At 49.7% G+C, this 20807-nt stretch overlaps 1 protein-coding gene across 4 annotated transcripts in view; it reads right to left on the reverse strand.

Annotated features, from left to right (window-relative positions):
- PSKH1 (protein serine kinase H1) overlaps positions 1–20807 on the reverse strand; it is a 95141-nt gene that overhangs the window by 70474 nt on the left and 3860 nt on the right. The window lies entirely within an intron of this gene.

Below are 20807 nucleotides of genomic sequence, written 5' to 3' on the forward strand. Positions count from 1 at the left end.
AGGAGGTAGGGAATCTGGAACCATAGAATCATTCTTCAGCATCCTGGGGTGCATCAAGGAAAGCGTGGCCAGAAGGCTGAGGGAGGTTCTCCTCCCCCTCTACTCTGCCCTGTGGAGGCCCTGTCTGCAGAACTGGGTCCAGTTCTGGACTTCCCAGTTCAAGGCAAGTGAACTGCTGGAGAGGGGACAGCAAAGGGCTACAAAGATGATGAGGGGACTAGGACATCTCTCTGAGGAAAGCCTGAGGGACTTGGGTCTGTTCAGCCTGGAGAAGAGCAGACTGAGGGGGGATCTTAGTGCTCATCAGCACTCCAAGGGTGGGTGTCAGCAGGATGGGGCCAGTGGTGCCAAGTGACAGGACAAGAGGTAACGGGCACAAACCTGAACATTGGAAGTTCGTTCTAAATGTGAGGAGGAACTTGTTGCCTGTGAGGGTGGCAGAGCCCTGGGACAGGCTGCCCAGAGAGGTGGTGGAGCCTCCATCCCTGGAGACATTCAAAGCCCACCTGGACGTGTTCCTGTGAGTAAAACAGTCTGGATGACTCAGCTTAGCTAAAGGGGGATATATGAGCACTGTCAAGAACTAGGCAAGAGAAGAAATGTTCTTGCTGGTGTTCAGGATAGAGCCAGGGTGCTCAGGAAGGAAGCACAGCCTGGAGAGCCTGGTCAGAGAAACAAGCCTCTAACCACCAGGAACAACATGACTTCAGTCATTTCAAGTCATATTAAAAGATGACAAATGTGATAATTTAGAAGTTGAAGAAATCCATCAGGAACATGCCAGCCTGAAGATGTAGAAACTGGGAATACGTGACCAGCCCAAGCCTTGAGAGGCCTGGGCACCACACCAGCCCAGTCTAATGAAACCTCAAGAAGATAAACTCCCAACAAAACCCAAAAGGATTTCTCATTATTCCAATTACTCTGGTTTCCCCACAAACGTTGCATAGGGAGTATTTGCAATTAGATTTTTCTTCTGCTCAGCAAACACAAATCAGTTGATTGATCTGTTTACGCAGCAGGAGGTTTCACTTGCTGCACCATCCCCATCCTTGGTCTGATTTCACTGAAGCCTTCTCCTTAAAAACAGGTAAGGCAACATGGGACTGAAACACTGAGTGGAATGAATTTAGCAATTTTCAACCCCAGCCCCTGGAGAATTGAAATTGGTCTCCAGAAACTCCAACATCCGTCGGCAAAACTGCAGCTTTAAGTTGGCAAAACCCCAGGAACCCTCCTGGTGAACACTGCAAGGAGCTCCTGCAAGGGCTGAGGAAGGTGGGCACTGGTGTGCTTGGGGAACACCAAGAAGGTGTTCACATGAGTGCAGGACACTGGACTGAAGTGATCTAGAGGAGATACTGCCCCTCTGCTTCTCTGAGGGGAAAGAGAGAATGACTTGGGAAGAAAATGCTGCCAGGAAATACCCCAGCAGAAAAGCCCAGCAGAAAAGCCTTGCCTGGCATCTCACTGCTGCCATGACCAACACTGCTCTTCTGTGGCCCAAGAATTCTACATAAATGAAGAAAAGTCACCAATAGCTGGTCACTGGGCACCCAGAGAATCACAGAATGTTAGAGGTCGGAAGGGACCTCCAGAGATAATCAAGTCCAACCCCCTGCCAGAGCAGGACCAAAACCAGGGCAGGGCACTCAGAAAGGCATCCAGACAGGTCTGGAAAGTCTCCAGAGAAGGAGCCTCCACCACCTCTCTGGGCAGCCTGTCCCAGGGCTCTGTCACCCTCACAGCAAAGAAGTTCTTCCTCATGTTCAGGTGGAACTTCCTGGGCTCCAGTTTGAATCCATTGCCCCTGGTCCTGTCCCAGGGCACAAGTGACAAGAGCTTGTCCTGCCTTCTTGCTGCCCTCATGGATTGATAGACATTCATTAGATCCCCCCTCAGTCTTCTCCTCTCCAGACTGAACAGCCCCAGGTTCCTCTATGAACCGATTTCAAATGTAATGGAGTTTGAGCAGAACTTGTGTGCTGGTCTCTGCTGGCCTGCACTCCTCCACAAGGGAAAGGAACCACAAAAGCTCTGGCATCTTCCTACATACCTTAAAAAAGGGGGGTAGCAGCCACATCCTAAGCAGAACCTCAGCAGTGCTTGATGGACACCAGCAGAGACCTTGCCAAGTGACCAGCTCTTCAAGCAACTGCAACCAGGTCCTCTAGCTGGGAGCACTGGGGAAGCATCCACTTCACCCACCTCATTTCTTACCAGACAAACACTGGGTACAATTAGTTTAACACTGGAGACTGTTGGCCCTCATATTGGAGGGCTGAACATCCTCTGGAATCCCAGACTGGTTTGGGCTGGAAGGGACCTTCAAGATCATCCAGTCCCACCCCTGCATGGGCAGGGACACCTCCCACCAGCCCAGGCTGCTCCAAGCCCCATCCAACCTGCCCTTCAACACTGCCAGGGATGGGGCAGCCACAGCTTCCCTGAGCAACCTGGGCCAGGTTCTCACCACCCTCACACCAAAGAATTTCCTCCTAATACCTGAATCTCCCCTCTTCCAGTTTTAATCCATCCCCCTCATCCCATCCCTCCCTGCCCTTGTCCCAAGTCCCTCCCCAGCTTTCCTGGAGCCCCTTCGGGCACTGGAAGCTGCTCTAAGGTCTCCCTGGAGCCTTCTCTTCTCCAGGCTGAACACCCCAACTCTCCCAGCCTGTCTCCAGAGCAGAGCTGCTCCAGCCCCCCCATCATCTCCGTGGCCTCCTCTAACACGTATGGATGGCACTGGAGGCAGGGCACATCTCTCCACCTTCTATCAGTTTTCAGAGCAGCTGCCTTTTAAAGTTTTGATGTCTCTGGTGGCAGATTTGTGACATGCTGGTAGTTTCAAAACATAAATTCCTTGAAGGTCCCCAGGCACTCTCTGCATTGCATTTTTCACACACAAGTGCTAAAGTAGCAGTTGTGTCTAATTTAGGAGGTTCCCACATGACTTCAGAGAATGGAAAGTGTCAACTCTGAAGGAGCAAGTTGGGAACAGCAATGATGGGACATCCCGTGGTGACCCAGCCCAGGACCACGCTGGGGCTGCATTAACAACCAGCTCCTTCAGCCCAGGAGCAGTTGCAAAGAGGTGATCAAACCCCAGCAGCTCCAAAGAGCTGGAACAACAAGTTTTCATTGAAAAACTGTCACCTTGTGCAAAGGACAGATTCCCAAGCATTCCACATTAATTTGTGGGGGACTGAAGGAAGGATGAAAGAGGAAAATACAACAGCCTTTTAATAATCCACAGCATTATCAGGCCATGCAGCCATCTGGTGCTTGTGAACTTCCATAACCCAGCTTTTGGAATGGAAATAACCACCTGATTTTCCCTGCACAAGCACTGAATGTTCAGCTGGAATCAGGCAGCAACACCAGAGCAGCTACAACAAAAATAAGCACAGAGCTTTTCTTTACAGCCAGGGATGGCTGTGCTAGCCTCAAGAAAAAAACTGGCATGGAAAAATGGGGGAACCCCACATTTCAGCTTGGCTGGTTTCACAGCCATCTCTTAAAAATGTGTCAGCAAGTTATAGACACAAGAGACTTTAACCACTGCCTTGGCTGAGAAACTGTGTGTGGAGGAAGCTCAGGGTGAAGAGACCTGGACTTGGCAGAATGGAAGTGACAAGGTGAGCTCCCCTGGACCTAGGAGAATGGAGGTGACAAGGTGAGCTCCCCTGGACCTGGGAGAATGGAGGGGACAAGGTGAGCTCCCCAGCTACCACCAAAAAGGTGAGCAGGGAAAGAAAGAGTCAGGAACCTCCAAAGGAACTGCTGGAGCACCAGCTCCCTGCACTGACTCAATGAGTCCCAACCTGTTCATAATACCTGGGTTTCCTGACATCTTCACTGCTCTTATTCCCCAAACTCCAACCTGAGCTGAATGATGCTCTCTCATTCTGAATGAATTATCTTAAAAGAGGCACTTACTGGCTGAGAACTGGAACTGAACCTAATCAGCACCTCGAGGTGCCAATTCCCAGTAACTAAGAAAGGGTGGAGGATAGGGAGGAAGAATCTTCCCCAAGGACAAAGGGTTTCTCTTCTCAGCCCGATTAGTGCAGCAGAGGATGAAGAGATAAGCTTCTAACCTTCCACCTACACACACATCCCCTCCTGCAGGCTTCAAGCTGTGGATGCACAAGCCCTGCCTGCTTTCAAGAGAGCAAACAAGGGGGAGTAAATCCTAAAACTGTCTTATTTGTTAGTGCAACCACAGCCTGCTCCCTGCTGGCAACAGCTCCTCTGCTCCTCTCCTTTCACCTCCCGGAGCCCAAGCACCCAGAAGTGCAACAGGGTGAGGAGCTGCACCAAACACCAGCAGGGTCCAGGCTCCAGCAGAAGAGCAGCACCTGCTCTGCTGCCCAGCAGGACTTGCCTTTCTTCATCTTTCCATTTCAGTCAGAATCCACCCCAGACGTGTGGCAGAGGGGGGGAAATGCCCCTTCTTCTGTCCAAACATCTCCTCAAAGCTCAGGTTTAAGTATCCAGCATAGCCCAATTTAATGGCACTCCTGTTTCTCTCCCAGAAAGCACCAGTTTGGGCAGGCAAGGTAGATATAACCTGCTGCTTGGAAATTTAAAGTTTATAAATCATCAGGAGACACTAAAATTAGATTTGCTTAGTGCAACACAGCTCAGCCCTGGGTGACGAGTTTACAGCTGCCTTTCCTGGCACTACCTGGCTGGTTTCTGTTAGAATCCAAACAACTGTTCTGGATCCCATTCCACCATGTCTCTCCTTAGTATCATCTCAGCCTCTTTCAGCATCCAAACTACCCAGTGAAGGAGACAGAGATCCTGGTGACCAGCAAAGCACCTCACTGGAACTGCACCAAACTGCACAGGGGCAAGAAAGAAACACTGAAGTAGCAAGGACAACTCATCCCTACCTGACACATCCCAAATGTGATTTTTTTTCCCCTCTTATATCCTACCCTCTTGTTTCCTGCATTGCTCGGTTGGGTTTTTTTTCCCAAAACAAAATCAGAAGTTTTCAGTTTGCTCTGTGGAATCTGGCCTGGCCACTCCCCAGCTGGAGAAGGATGTGGAGAAGATTTGTGTTAGGGTTACAAAGGTGGCCAGGGGTCCATGACACATGGCCTGCAGGGAGAGGTGGAAGGAGCTGGGCTTGTTCAGCCCTGCAAGGAGAACTGTAAGGACAATGAACCAGCAGATTACATTTATCTGAAAGTAGTTTTTGGCCCATCCCTGGCAGTGTTGAAGGGCAGGCTGGATGGGGCTTGGAGAAACCTGGTCTGGTGGGAGGTGTCCCTGTCCATGCAGGGGGTTGGGACTGGATGATCTTCAAGGTCCTTTTCAACCCAAACCAGTCTGGGATTCTAGTTACAAGGATTACAGAACACACAACAGGTCCAAATGTTGCCAAGGGGCAACAGGGCAAAGCTGCACCTTGGAATGTCCTTATCAGGAAATACCAGGCTGGGGGGGTTGCATAAAATCCCGGGAAAGGTGGTACAGCCCTGGAAAATGTCACCAGGGAGGTGAGGGATCTCCAGCCTTGAAATTTTTCAAGGCTTTGTCAGGAAGACAAAGTCACAGCCAACATCATCTAGTACTGGCAACAGCCCCATCTCGAGCTGGGTGGGATAAGAGACCTCCAGAGGTCTCTGGTAACCAAGTGTCTATGATTTCAGAGCTCCTCTGCCCTGTCCCTGACCAGTTCTGGCATCTCCTCTTCACACACCACAGCCCAGGCTCCACCCCAGACACTCAGTAGGGTCAAGTGGGCCAGGACTGGTCCAGAGATAAACTTTAGTTTGCTGATCAGCTCTCTGGATACATGTGGACTGATTTAATTACCATTCCTGCAGCAAGGAGGTGAATTTAGTTCTCTCTCCTGGCCAGCCATGGACTTCTACGAAATCCATAGGAACTTTAAGGTCCCTCCCAACCCAAACCAGTCGGGGATTCCACAATTCTGTTCTTCAGCTATTTTTATGCACCAACTTCCTCTTCTTTTTAAACAACCTGCAGCTGATATTGAGCAGCTCAAACCACCTGGGGCCACCTGCAACTCACTGCACTTCACAGCTCTTCCAGGTCAATGTCATCTGCAAATACAATCAACATAATCCCCTCACCTGGGCTAGTCAGTAAAGCCCTGAACACCACTGGACCTCTGGCAGTCTCCAGAGAACCACCCTCACCACATACTCTACTTTGCTGATGGTAAGTAAATGCAAATTTTAACACAAGAGCTTTGGGGAAGTACAAGGTTGGGTCCCCAGGCTCTTCCTGCATCATCTGTGGCAGATTCTGAAAGCCCCCTACAGCAGAACCTGCCTGCTGGCTTCTGTCCCCAGAAAGCCTGGAGAACATCCTTTTCCAAGCTCCTAAGCAAAGAAGTTCTGCTCAGCACGAAGGGCAGATGAGGACAAAATGGTCTGCAGCAAAGTGGGGAAGCAGTTTTTCCTGGGGCCAAATTCCCTCTCCCTTCCCACAGATCTCAGCTGGTGCAGAGGACACGTGAGGCAATGATGCTGCTTGTCCAAAGCCAGGCAGAGGAGAAGGCTCCCTGCTTCCAGGAGATGAGGAACACTTCAAATCCTGACTCTCTTCTGCCTGCAGACGTGGTCAATTCACCACCTGTGTTTGTTAGCACAGTTCTGGCACTTGTTGGATTTGCCCACATTGACCACTCAGGAGCTCCACGTGCCTGGCACACACTGGGAGCATGTGGAAGGTTTCCAGAGCAAGGTTGCTCCCTGTTTCCAAACAGGGATCATTCAGAGATCAGGGAAAACCTTCATGAAGTAGCTCAAGATACCCCCAATACCAGCTCCATTCCTGCCATGCCCCTGTGTCAAACACTGGAGCTACAGGAACTCTCATGAATTTTGAAAGATGAATATAGAACCACCACAGAACGATAGAATTGTTTTGGTTGAAAAAGACCTTTAAGATCATCGAGTCCAACCCTCCCCCCAGCAGTACCAAGGCCACCACTGCCCCATGTCCCTCAGCACCACATCTACAGGGCTTGGAAACCCCTCCAGGGATGGGGACATCACCCCTGTCCTGGGCAGCCTGGGCCAGGGCCTGACAGACCTTTGGGAGAAGAAATATTCCCTAATATCCAATCTATAGAATCATTCTGGTTGGAAAAGACCTCTAAGATCTCACAGAAACAGTTACACTGGTTTTAAGATGAATTTAGCAATGAACTCACCCCATCCCCTGCAAAAATGCAGCCCTGGTTTAACCAGAGCACCTGAGCTGGCAATTCCCTCACCCTCCAAACCCCATGAAACCAAGGTGGGCTGGGACATATTTTAATGTCCTGAATATGCCACGAAACTATTTTACATTCTTATCCAAGAGCCAAGCCAGTTTGCCTTAATTTTTCCAAATCAGTCTCTTGAGCAAAAGAAGGTAGCTTAAGAATGTCATCAAGAATTCCTGAACCTTGCTCATTCCTAAACCCCAACATAAATTCCTAAAGCTGAAAGCAAATGAAAAAAGCAAAGCAGAGTACTCAGTGGAAAGAGATAAGGAAGTGCAACTCAGGCATTGGTGTCAGTGCCTGCTACAACAGCACAGAACAGCTTTTGAGTCATCCCAGCTATAACAAGAAACCTTTCTTCTGTCTGAGCCCGGAAGGTTCTGTCTAACCATCCTCAAGCTGAGAAGACTGTGACCAAATCCCTCAGAAACTGTTCTTCAGACACAAACAATGGCAGGAAACACACCAACACTTCCCTTCCCAGCCAGCTCAATTCTACCTCTCGTCAGGTACGAAATCAAACCCTTCAGTTAATCACTCCAAGTGCCTGAAACGCTGGGTGCTTCTGATGTGTGGGTTGCCTGGTGCTGATGGAAGTTCAGGAGCTGGAGACACGGCCAGGCACACGTCGGCACCAGCAGGGAGGTGCTGGCTGTGTTACCAGCAGGTGTTTCTCCACGGCCACCACCAGCACCTCCTGCCTCTCCTCGCCTGGGCCGCCCGGCTCCCGTCTCGCCAATCAGCGCTAATCGGGGGGATTAGCAAAAGCTCACTGTTCAGGAAAATCCATAAAAGCATCCACTTCAGTAACAAAGATATTGGACAACGTGCCTGGGATCTCTCTCTCCGCACTGGCTCAGGGCAGCAGGAGGGGGAGGCAGCAGCCAAGCCAGCCCAGAAGCTCCTGCTCCAAACCAGGGGACTCGGGTGCTGGCTGGAGCTGCCCCTTCTAGCTCCAAACAACTCGCCCAGATCCCTTGTGCCCACCTGCTCCAACTGCAACCTTGTCAGATTTAGGGATTTCAGGGAGTAGGTCAAGAGACTACCAAGAAAAACTCTGGGTTGAGAAGAGTCTTTTTAGCCATCCAGCTCAGCACCAACAGAATCCTCTCAGAAGAGTTTTTGCAGCTGAAAAGAGATTTTAACGACCTAAAAATCAACATCTTGACTTCCTACCTGTGGCACATATGCTGGTTAACTCCTCCTTTGTCTCCTCCCAGGGCAGGAGGACATTGCAACTGTCAGGGAAGACTCAAATTCAGGTCAGACAAAATCTGAGCCAACTTTCAACAGCAGATTGGTCCAAATGTATCAGGTCCAACCAGCCCCCCTCAAAGGCAGGGTCAGTTACAGGCCACAGAATTATTTGCAGCACAGATGAGTGTTCAGGGTCTTCTTTGCAGAGATTTGATTCAATCAAACTAGGTTTTACCCTGAAGTTGGAACCACAGCCTGGTACCAGCTCTTCACAACCTGCAAGTCCGGTGCTCAGTGGAGGGGTCAGATGGGAGCCAGGAAGATCATGGAATCCCAGGATGGTTTGGGTTGAGAGAAATCTCAAAGATCATCCAGATCCAACCCCCTGCATGGGCAGGGACACCTCCCACCAGACCAGGCTGCTCCAAGCCCCATCCAACCTGCCCTTCAACACTGCCAGGGATGGGGCAGCCACAGCTTCCCTGGCCAACCTGGGCCAGGCTCTCACCACCCTCACACCAAAGAATTTCCTCCTCATCTCCAACCTAAATCTTCCTCTTCCAGTTTTGATCCATCCCCCCTTGTCCTCTCCCTCCCTGCCCTTGTCCCAAGCCCCTCCCCAGCTTTCCTGGAACCCCTTCAGGCACTGGAAGGTGCTCTAAGGTCTCCCTGGAGCCTTCTCTTCTCCAGGCTGAATTTTCTGTAATTTTTTGCTGTGATTTTCTCCAGAGTGCAACACATTTACAGCACCCACCCAAAACCACACTTCAGAACCACTGTACAGGTGCCATTCAGGGCTCCCTGTGCCTCCAGAGTCACACTGGTGCTCAACTTCTCAGTTTCCATACCATCTCCTGGAGCCCCAGCACCCTCAGGGCTCCAGCAGAACAATCCCAGTCAAACCAGTGTGTCATAAGGAGGACAGATCCAGATCAGTGCTCAGCCCCTGCTCAGGGGCTGCACCAAGCAGGTTACTGAGGATCACAGCTCTTCCCACTGCAGAATTAACATCTTATCCCAAATATCCTCACCCACTAAGCCAACCAGCACACAGCAGGAAGTCTGGCCACCCAACATACACCTCCAGTGAGGTATCAGGAAAACACCACCCCTGAGCCACAGGTAGAAAGCAAAGGATTAAAATAATTACAAGGAAATGAGGAAACTGCCCAGTGAAGTTTTATGCAGCTGTAAAGGAGCCCCAAGACACCAAAGGCAGCTGAGAGTTCAAATCCTTTCAGTTAATACTCTCTGCTCTGCACAGAGGCAGCTTAATGTTGTTTTTCTACCCTTCCAGTGGCCCTTTATCCCTAATTCTGCAGGAACACTGTTCCATTAACAGGATTTTCTAGGGCCCAGAGATGCAGGAATGAAACTAGGATGCAGCAAATCACTGCATTATCACAAGTCCTTTTCCCTCAGATGTGGCTCCTGCCTCCCTCCATCCTTACAAAAATTACATGCCATATGCTGTGCCCCACTTCCCCAAACCCAGACATCCACCCAAAATCTTAACCAAAATGCTCAGCTACCCTTAACCCTGCCTTGAACCTGCAGGTGCTGCTGGTCTGGAGGGCACTGCCAGAGACAATGGGCTGTGAATGGAATTACTGGGAAAAGACACATCCTTCTTATCCATGGAGATCTGCTCCCTCCTTTCTTTGTCTCCAGCAGCTCTGAGGTTTGGCAGGTCCCTCCCTGCTCTCCTGCTCAACACACCAACATAAATCAAAGTATTGCAACCCAAAGAGGCCACCAGAGTGAAGCAGGTGGCACCTCCACCTCGTTGTTTCACCGGGTGCTTCCAGCCCCAGAAACTGCACAGCCAAAGCAAGGGAAAGCCCAACCAACACAGCTGCCTCTCAGCAAACTCCCTGACCTGTGGGGTTCTGTGAAACACACAGCAGGGTGTTGCAGACTGCAGCTGTGTGGAAAGGAAAGATGTTTGAAGAGAAAGATCAGCCCTCTACCTCACTGAGCCTGCCTTAGGATCTGGAGTCCTCTTCACAGTTAAAGAGTTGCAGCCTGAGATAAAATACAGTCAGAAGGCAAAAGGAACCCTTTGCAGAAAGCTCCTTCTGAGACCCTAATTCCATCAAAGGAAACAACCTTCTGAACAACCTCAAGAAGCCACAGTGAAAGGGAATTGATTTTTAAACACATACATTGGTCCCAAAGCCCTTTTACTGAAAAAGGTGCTTCATTACCTGTAAATGAAGTGGTTTCCAATACAGCAAGCTGAAGGTCTGGGGGAGCAGGGGAACTCTACCCTGGTGAGGCCACACCTGGAGCACTGACTGCAGGTCTGGGCTCCTCGGTTCATGAAGGACAAGGAGCTGCTGGAGAGAGTCCAGCCCAGGGCACTGAGATGCTGAAGGGGCTGGAACATCTGCCTGTGAGGAAAGGCTGGGAGAGCTGGGGGTGCTCAGCTGGAGAGGAGGAGGCTGAGGGGGGATGTGGTCAGTGCTGGTCAATATCTACAGGGGGTGTCAGGAGGATGGGCCAGACCCTTCTCAGGGGTGTCCAGTGACAGGCCAAGGGGCAATGGGCACAAGCTGGAGCACAGGAGGTTCAAGTCAAACATCAGGAAAAACTTCTTTCCTGTGAGGGTGGCAGAGCCCTGGGACAGGCTGCCCAGGGAGGTGGTGGAGTCTCCTTCTCTGGAGACATTCCAAACCCACCTGGATGTGTTCCTGTGGGATCTGCTCTAGGGGATTCTGCTCTGGCAGGGGAGTTGGACCAGATGATCTCCAGAGGTCCCTTCCAACCCCACCACTCTGTGTGAGCATGGTCACTGACACCTGTGGGAGGCTGGAGGATTTCCTGGGTGTAACTGAGCTCCTCATGTTTGAAAGAGCCCAAGACATCAGCTCCTGCAGAGGAGAGATCTGAACAAACACTTCAGCTCCCAGAAACGTACAGAGCAGCACAAACCCACCCGTCCTCACACCCCCAGGCAGGTGCATTAAAATAAAAGAAAGAGCAGAAGCCAAGGATGCATTTATCTGGCTGGCCCTGGTGCTTCATGCCAGGCACTTTCATTCTCTTCAAGTGTCTCAGCTCTTCAAAGCAGAGCTCAGTGCCCTTTTCAGCAGAGAGCATCTGTCTGCATCTCACCTCCACTCCTGGTGCTCTACTTAAAAATCACCACGTTCCCACAGCCTGGTTGAAATGCAAAAAGCACATTCTTCTGTAAATTGAGTTTTGTTGGGTTTTTTTTTCTTTCCTTTTTCCAGCCAAGGGCTCAGCAATATACATCAAGAGCAATTCCTCCTTACACAGGGAAAAAAAACCCAAAATCTAATTTATTTGAGAGCACAATGTGTGCATTTCTTTAACAACAGGGCAGGAGGAAAACAATTCTACCATCTAATGTGCCTCCCAGGATAAAAAGAGAAGGGAAAAATAGTCTGTCTTCCCCAAGAAGGATAAAACATGGGCCCAAAGGCTGGGCTGCATCCCCAGCAGCAGGGGAGGGGATTGTCCCCCTCTGCTCTGCTCTGGTGAGACCCCACCTGAAGAACTGGGTCCAGTTCTGAAGCCCCAACACAAGAAGGACATGGAGCTCCTGGAGAGAGACCAGAGGAGGCCACAGAGATGATCCAAGGGCTGGAGAAGCCCCAAATTTGGTCTAATCCAGCCAAGTAAGCCTCAAGGAAGAGAAAAACAAGAGACATCACTAGATAAAGAGGAGGAAAAGGAGGTCTGGAACTGCCAACAATTTGCTCTGGCTGTGGAAGTGGCTGGTTGGATATATTTTAGGAGAGACACACCACCTCGTATCTGGAGCACTGTGTCCAGCTCTGGAGCCCTCATCATAGGAAAGGCAGGGAGAAGGTCCAGAGGAGGCCACAGGGATGATGGAGGGGCTGGAGCAGCTCTGCTCTGGAGACAGGCTGGGAGAGTTGGGGTGTTCAGCCTGGAGAAGAGAAGGCTCCAGGGAGACCTTAGAGCACCTTCCAGTGCCTGAAGGGGCTCCAGGAAAGCTGGGGAGGGACCTGGGACAAGGGCATCTTGTGGATCTATGAGCAATGGGTACATAAGAGGGCAGTGATGCTTCTCTGATCCTGGCATTTTTTTATATCTGCTTTCAGTATTTTCCAGCAGCCACACTCCAGTCCAAGCTCAGGAATACCAAGCTGCCCTTCCTGTCCATCTTCAACAGGAAATGTACCAGCAAGAAACCCCCAGAGGGAGATTTTTCTCCCTTTCAGGGCAGCTGCCACCCTAGAACTGATTTGTGTCTAACCCATTCCACAGAGCTTTATGACATACAACAAAGCTACAGTTATGAACTGCAGGAAAAAACCTGAACACATTTCTGGGCCAAACAAAGCCTAACATTGAAAATAAAACTAATACATTATTAAACACTTGAGGCTTTGTGCTTTTTTATTTTTCTAAAGCTGTTATAATTTTTGTCATCAAAACAAGAGACAGATTTATTTCTTTTTAATCCTATTTGCAGATTTAGTTCATTCTAAGTGACCAGAAGTGCAACCACCCAGGAGCCCTTCCAGGCCTGGCAGCCAGGGGAGGCTCACACCTCCTGCAGCATCAAGGCAAAACCTACTATTCTTTAAAAAGCCACATCCCAACTTGGAGCCTGTTGGTCCTGTCCTGACTTCACTCTCCTGCAAAACCCCAGGGAATCAGTTTCTACCCTAAAATACAAGCATGCAAAATAGAAAGCTGGGGTTTTTTCCCTGCAGGTCTCTGCCACCACACATTTCCACCTGCAGCTTTTCTAGGACGGTTAACAAGCAGGTTACCAACCTTATTCTTTTTATTGCTTGTGTCTTTTTTTAGTACAATCTGTAATTTGTTAGAAAATCTGACCATAGCCATAATATAAACCCATTGGAGAAGGAGGGGTGATTCAGTAATCAGCTCTCAACTGAGTCAGAAGCAGCCTGTGGTCAAGCTCTACCTCATCCTCCCTCAGAAAATTGAATAAATGCAGGAAATTGATATTAAAGTTGACAAGGCTGTCATCCCTCTCCTCTATTATGCGTCACGAGGGGTTTGAGAGGCTACAAGTCCTCCACAGTCTTTTAACCAGCCTCCAGGAATGAGGACAACTGCAGGAATACTTTGGAAAAGTTCTGCAGACCTACTGATGTAGCTGGGGGAAGGACTCACCCGGGCAGCAGCACCAGCTGCTTGGAAACTTTGGACTTTTCTCACAGCACAAGGACAGTTTGTTTGCCAACACCCTGTCCACACTCTTCACTCTCCCTGCTCCTGGTCTCACCTGCAGGCAGGGAAAACTGGCTGGAGAAGAAAGTGTTTTGTTCCTTCCCTTCCAAGGACCGAGAGTGTTACCACGGGAACACCCTGCTCCACTCATCTCCTAACTTGTTTTTAAAGAGTTAAGTGCCCGAATCCAACCACAGCAGCATTTGCAGAATTTCCTCAATATCTGCATCTAACATTCAGCTCCAAGCTAGGGCAGATGGTGGTTAAGATGCTGAATGCTCAGGGAGAGCAGCAATAGGAAATGCTACGCACTAAAAACCCTTCACACTGAGCCCCTCCTTGGGTTTGCTCTGCAGCCACCTGTGCTGCAAAGCTCTCTCTATCTTTCTGGTTTTTAGAGATTGCTTCTTGGCTGCTTTTGACCAAGATTCAGAGGAGTTGTTGATAGGCAGGAGGGCCATCAGAAGAACCTCAGGTACCTGGAGAAACAGGATGGGAGTACGTGTGCCAGCACCGCCAGGGCAGTCAGAGGGGGGGATGCCCCACCTGATGTGCTGGAGATGCTGAGTGGAAAGGCAAGTGGGGGCTGCCAAGCTGCAACCAGGTGAATTCTGGCTGGATAGAAGGAAAACCACACCTCCCACAAGATCCAAGCAGCCCCAGAGAGGCAGTGACATCTCCATCCATGCAAACTTTCAAAGCTTGAGTGACCGAGGTGCCCAGCAAGCTCAGCTAAATTTTTAAATTTAGCCCTGTTCTGAATCAGGGTTTGGACCAGAGTCTTTCTGAGGTCACTTTGTGCCTAAATCCTCCTCCAACTCTGCCTCAGCCTCCCTCCAGTTTTAAGTTCAGTGGTTTACATGGCATCACGGCCCAGCAGGAAGCCAGACCAACTGGTTGTTGATCCCATTGCCAGTTTGATGCGAAACAAAAAGCAGAACCACTTCAGGAATGCCACCAACTTCCTCCTGGAGTTACCACACGTAATGGAATCTAGAACTGGAAACAGGAGCTCTTCATTTGACTTGACAGAACTTCAACAGGTGCCATCACTACAAAAATACTGTTAAATTGTTGCTTTTATGTACATCTTAGTTATTTTTCTGTATTGCAGCCACCTGGAGGCCATGAACAAGGCTCCAGTCTTGTTGGTTATCCTAGGAATCTGCCACCCATGCCAGGGACAGACTAAGGGGCCACAGCAGTCCCTTTCAGCCTGACATCCTTGCTAAGAAGCAACCTCAGAGCAGGTAAAGGAAATAACAAAGGAGCCTAGACAGAAAGTGTAGGTAACCCCAAAAAAATAAGGGATGGAGAAGAAATCTGGGTGGATGTGGCCAAAGAAACAAATTATACAAAAAACGTGTAGATCTGCATGAGTTACAGCAGAGCAAGATGTACTTGTCAAGTTGGAAGAAAGGGACACCTGAAAGGTTCAGACTCCAAGTGAGGGCCTGGCTGAAGGTTTGCTGCTCAAGAGAAAAGCTCAGGCTTTAAATGAAGGATGAGCAAGCCTTAAAAAACACTTTGGTGAAGACTCAGCAGAACCCTCAGTTGGAAGAGGACACCTTTCTAAACATGTGCCCACAGGAAGGGCACTTCTGAAGGGGTTTCTTCTCCACACAGTCAGCACGGAAAGGCACCTCATGCTCATGGGATGAGAGGAAACCTTCAACACTCAGACATGGGGCTTCAGCAGCCAGCCCCAAAATTGCTGTCACCCTCACACATCTGAGAGCAGGAGCAACAAGTGGTGGAAGAAAGAACCTTTGGATGTTGTTGGGAGTGCAAAGAAATTAAGTGAAACCCTCAAGAGCAAAACTATTGGCAAGGAGAGGTGTGGGAGAACGAAGCCATCACGTGATGGGCAGGATGACTAGAGAGCTTCTGCTCTCAGGCTTCACATCTGAGTCATCAGACAGAGCAGAGTCAGAAGCAGAAGGCAACTCACACCACACCTTTCTTCAGAGATGTGGAACATCAGGGCAGACTCATTTCTCCCCAGGAAAGACAAAACACAAATGACTCTGCAGGAGAAGGGGAAGTTAAACCAATCTTACCATCTGCAAAATGCACTTTTTATTACTGCTTAGTCTGTAGATGTTGCTTGTTTTCTACCTGCCTACAGGGAAACTGCAGCACTGGGTGATAGTTCAAGGGTTCAAGAACATTTCTGTTCATCAGGACACGTTCTACCCTCCACACATGCTACCTGCCAGCCTTCCCAAAGGAGTATTATCCAGCAAGTGGGATTGATAAGCCTTGGGACTGATTTACTTCTCAGCTGCAGTAATGCTGCTGCTGCCAAACCAGGGGCTACCTGCTCCCTCAGTGTCCAACAGGACAGCTGAGGACCCCCAGCACACAACCCCCAAATCCTGCACAGCCCACCCTGCAGCACTGCCTGCTCCTCAGCTCCCTAACTCTTGGGAGTGGATGAAAACTCCAACTAAGGGATGAGATGAATGAAGGGGAAGACTAGCACCTCTGACAGGACTGCATGTTACTGGGTCAAAATCCAGCCAGCCCAGTATGGTGTCTCCAATACCAACCAACAGCAGGTACAGAGACAGAGCAAAGAAAACACCTTCTGTGCTGCAATCAACACTCTCAAGCCTCAGAAATTTGTGGCTTAGGGACCTCTTCAACCACCCAACTTTTAAATGTCATTCTAAATGCCATTCAAGACTAGGTTGGATGGAGCTTGGAGCAACCTGGGCTGGTGGGAGGTGTCCCTGCCCATGCAGGGAGTTGGGACTGGATGATCTTTAAGGTCCCTTCCAACCCAAACCATCCTGGAATTGTCTCCACTGATTTGGCTTCCATTAATTTGTCCAGTTGCTCTTTGAACTCAGGGAAGCTTGTAAGGTCCACATGTCATCACCATCTGAAGAGCTCTGTACCATCAGCACAGCTTCATTGGTGAACTTGTTTCTGATGGCTCTGGGGCAGCAGGGAACAGATCCTTCCAACTTCACTGGCTTCTTCCCCATGGAAGTGACCACATCATTCAGCCTTGTGCTCCTCTTCAGCAAATTGCTGAGCTATGGAAAGGCCACTATCACATTAAAGCTTCAAAGCTCCTTCAAGAGCCTTTGGTGAGGAACATCATTAAGCACCACTGGAAAAACCTAAGCAAGCCACACACAACCAGGTCATTTCTCCACACGGCTGCTGAGTCCCTTGCAGAGCTCCTTGCAAAGCCCAGGGTCCTTCATACAGCAAACATGTCCCTCCTTAGCTCACACTGATCAATGCATCACTAGCACCATGATTTAGAACAAGCTCTTTTTGGTTTTAAACTGATTATCAGGTGTTCCCACACAAGCAACAACCAAAAAAGCTGATTCTGTTTCAGGAACAGGAGGACAGACCCCACGGGGACATGATTTGCCAGATCAGATACCAACACCAGCACAACCCCTAGCTCAGTTTCCCAATTTATCCACAACTTATATTATCTGCCACCTCTTCCAGCAACTTTCCCAGGTGTGTAAAGCAACATAAAAGTATCAGTATTCAAGAGAAGGACCAGCTTTGAAACTGAACCAGAGCAGGGTAACGAGGGTCTGATGTTCTGCACTTTGAAATGTAAAGGAAACTGTGAATGAAATTCCAGCATTATTCCTCAGACAACTCTTTAAGTTACAAAATCAGGTTTAGCCCCAAGATTTCAATTAAAATATTGCCAAATTTTCTTTTGAGTGGGTTCTAACAAAAGAAGTGAAAGAGGAGGACTGGGGCAGGCAGTCTCAAAGAGCCAGCACAACCCTCACTGGGAGACACTCAGAAAAAAGCACACCGAGTTCCAAAGCCAGCTTTTCTTCCTTCCTCACCCTGCCCATTACTCCAAGCAGCTCCAAAAGTACAGAAGGAGATTAAAAAAAGGACAGAATGAGAGCAGTGATGTCAGCAGCAGCCGAACAAGCTCTTCTGGGAGACCTCTCCTATTGATCTGCTAATGGTCTCTTCAAAGAGACCTCACACTCCAGCAAAGGGAGAGAGCAATTACAGGCCTGGCCAGCAGCTCACTTGTTTTTCAAGGGGATGGAGCTGCTTCTCAGGTCAGTGTGCATCTCACTTTTACTCCTCTCTCAATGCAGCTTTGTCCTCTCTTGACCAGGTTTTGAGGCCAGATCTTTCCAGAAGTGGGACTCGGCACTGATTCCCACAAGACCCCCTGACATGGTTGGGAACTCAGCAGCCTCCTTCCCAGCCAAAAAACCTGAGCTCTGAGCTCTGCTCCTCACAGGCTTCTTTTAACACTCCCTTTTCCGTGGCACAGCCTGATAATTCACATCCTGGACAAGAAAAGCAGTTGTGCCCCTGAAATCTCTGCCTCTGTACCTATCAGACAGACACCTTCTGCAACACAGACAAACTTTCTGCTCATTCCTGCTCCTGCAGGTCGAGGAGGTTATTCTCACCATTTACTTGGCTCTGGTGAGACCCCACCTAGAGAACTGGGTCCAGTTCTGGAGCCTCCAACACAAGAAGGACATGGGGCTGTTGACATGAGCCCAGAGGAGGCCATGGAGCTGATCCAAGGGCTGGAGCAGCTCTGCTCTGGAGACAGGCTGGGAGAGTTGGGGTGTTCAGCCTGGAGAAGGCTCCAGGGAGACCTTAGAGCACCTTCCAGGGCCTGAAGGGGCTCCAGGAAAGCTGGGGAGGGGCTTGGGACAAGGGCAGGGAGGGAGAGGACAAGGGGGAAGGGATTCAAACTGGAAGAGGGAGATTGAGGTTGAACATGAGGAGGAGATTCTTTGGTGTGAGGGTGGTGAGACCCTGGCCCAGGTTGCCCAGGGAAGCTGTGGCTGCCCCATCCCTGGCAGTGTTGAAGGGCAGGTTGGATGGGGCTTGGAGCAGCCTGGGCTGGTGGGAGGTGTCCCTGCCCGTGCAGGGGGTTGGGAGTTGGTGGGTCCAGCCCTTGGATCATCTCCTTGGCCTCCTCCTTCAAACCCTGCACCTGGTTGGAAATCACACATTAACCGGGCAAACTACCACCAGAAGCAAAGGCTGCCAAAGTCAGCTGAAGCCTGGAGCTCAGGGAAGCAGCTCATAAGATGTTTTTGGCAAGAAACTAATCAAGTGCTGCAGTTTCTAAAGGAAGTAACACACTTGGTCCAGAAAGTGCCAAATCTGGGGGTATGCAGCTCCTCATGTTTGTATCTCTGTGGACTAGGAGACCTTCTGAGGATCACCCAGGGGAAGAACAAAAACATCCACAAAACCAGGCTCTCCTCAGTGGTCTCCTGTGCAGACACCAACATTCCTCAGCTTCATTCAACTTGGATATTCCAACTATGAACACAAGCTGGCCTGACAGCTTTACAGAATAAAAAGACTTGCTGACACCTCTGAAACCCCCCAAGAGTGATCTTCCATTCTTTTCCTTCAGCACAATCCTCAAGCAGCTCAGTATGTCTAAAACTGCAACATGTCAGACCCCTTCCATCCATCAGCCAAATGCCAACACACCCATCACACCTAAAACCACCAGAACAATCACTGATTTATTCTGGAGTTTTTTGACTGTTCATTTACTGTCATTTTGGAATCAGAACCTCAGTCATTAACACCTTCCCAGAGGGTTTCATCTCACAAAGTCATGGCATTCAGGAATTTAATCACTCTCTTATTAAAGAGGTTATAAAAGAAGCAGCGAATCCTGGAATGCCAGGTTGGGAGGGACCTCAAGGATCATCTGGTCCAACCTTACGAGGTAATAATACAGTTGAAATGAGGTGGCCCAGCACCCAGTCCAGCTGAGTCTTAAAACTGTCCAATGTGGGGGAATCCACCATGTCCCTTGGGAGATTGTTCCCATGTCCAACTGCTCTGAGGGTGAAAAAAGTGGTGAAAAGCTTCATTTTTTCATATTTCCAGTGGATTGCATATTTGGGGACACAATTTCTGTGTGCTCCTTAGGGAGGTTGTGCCAACTCCCAGCAATCCTGGTAACCAAGATTTCCCACCACAACCACAAGCCAGTCAGCAGGAGCTGTGTCAGGCTGGCACCTGGCATTCTGCAGAGCAGCAGGACTCTGGGAGGGTGGAAGCACCCATCTTCTGCCTGAAATCCATCCCCCAAGGTTCTTCTTTCCAGACTTAGCAAAGAAAACTCTCCTCAGCCCCCAACTCTGTCACACACTGAGCTCAGGAGACAACGCAGATGGATTTCTGAAGTGCTCACAGTGAAGAAGTGAGCTCCCCTTTGTCTGCCACAACCTTGTCTTTCAGCAAAGGTGCTTTTCAGACTTGGATCCACATCAGAAACTACTCAGCTATGCACAGGCTGCATTTCAAACACCCTGCCAACAGTTTGGACCGAGAAGCATGAAAGGGAAGTTCACCAGGGCTGGGGTCTCCCCAAACAGAAACCCACAAGCATCCCAGTTGTGTCCTACAGGAGCAGATCTCCTCTTTCTTAGCACACATTTTGTTTGCAAGAGCTCAGTATGTTGCACTGGAAGCAGGTTTGAAAGCTGAGAGAAAACAAGAAGGGATTTTAAAAGCCAGAATCACTGATTTATTTATTTTTTTTTAAACCCTGATTAATATTGTTCATAGAATCCCAGACTGGTTTGGGTTGGAAAGGACCTTAAAGAGCATCCAGTCCAACCTCCCTGCATGGGCAGGGACACCTCCTACGAGACCAGGTTGCTCCAAGCCCCATCCAACCTGCCCTTCAACACTGCCAGGGATGGGGCAGCCACAGCTTCCCTGGGCAACCTGGGCCAGGCTCTCACCACCCTCACAGCAAAGAGTTTCCTCCTCATGTCCAACCTCAATCTCCCTCTTCCAGTTTTAATCCCTTCCCCCTTGTCCTCTCCCTCCCTGCCCTTGTCCCAAGTCCCTCCCCAGCTTTCCTGGAACCCCTTCAGGCACTGGAAGCTGCTCTAAGGTCTCCCCTAAGGGAGGGTTGGTCCCTTCCAACCTTCATCATTCTATGATTACCACCAAGCCAGCACAGGGCAAAGCCAAGCTGAAACCTGCTGCCCACATCAGACTGCTACACACTCCAGGGAGCAACAAAAAGGCTCCTACTAGACAGAAAAGTTCACAATTGTTCTGTCAGAGGTTAAATATTCTTTTGGCAGACTTCAGAGGAGAGAAGAGGAACCCCAAGGAACCCAGGGAGCAAGGACAGACCATG

The sequence above is a fragment of the Apus apus genome, chromosome 11 (genome assembly GCF_020740795.1).
Source record: "Apus apus isolate bApuApu2 chromosome 11, bApuApu2.pri.cur, whole genome shotgun sequence".
Taxonomy (NCBI): domain Eukaryota; kingdom Metazoa; phylum Chordata; class Aves; order Apodiformes; family Apodidae; genus Apus; species Apus apus.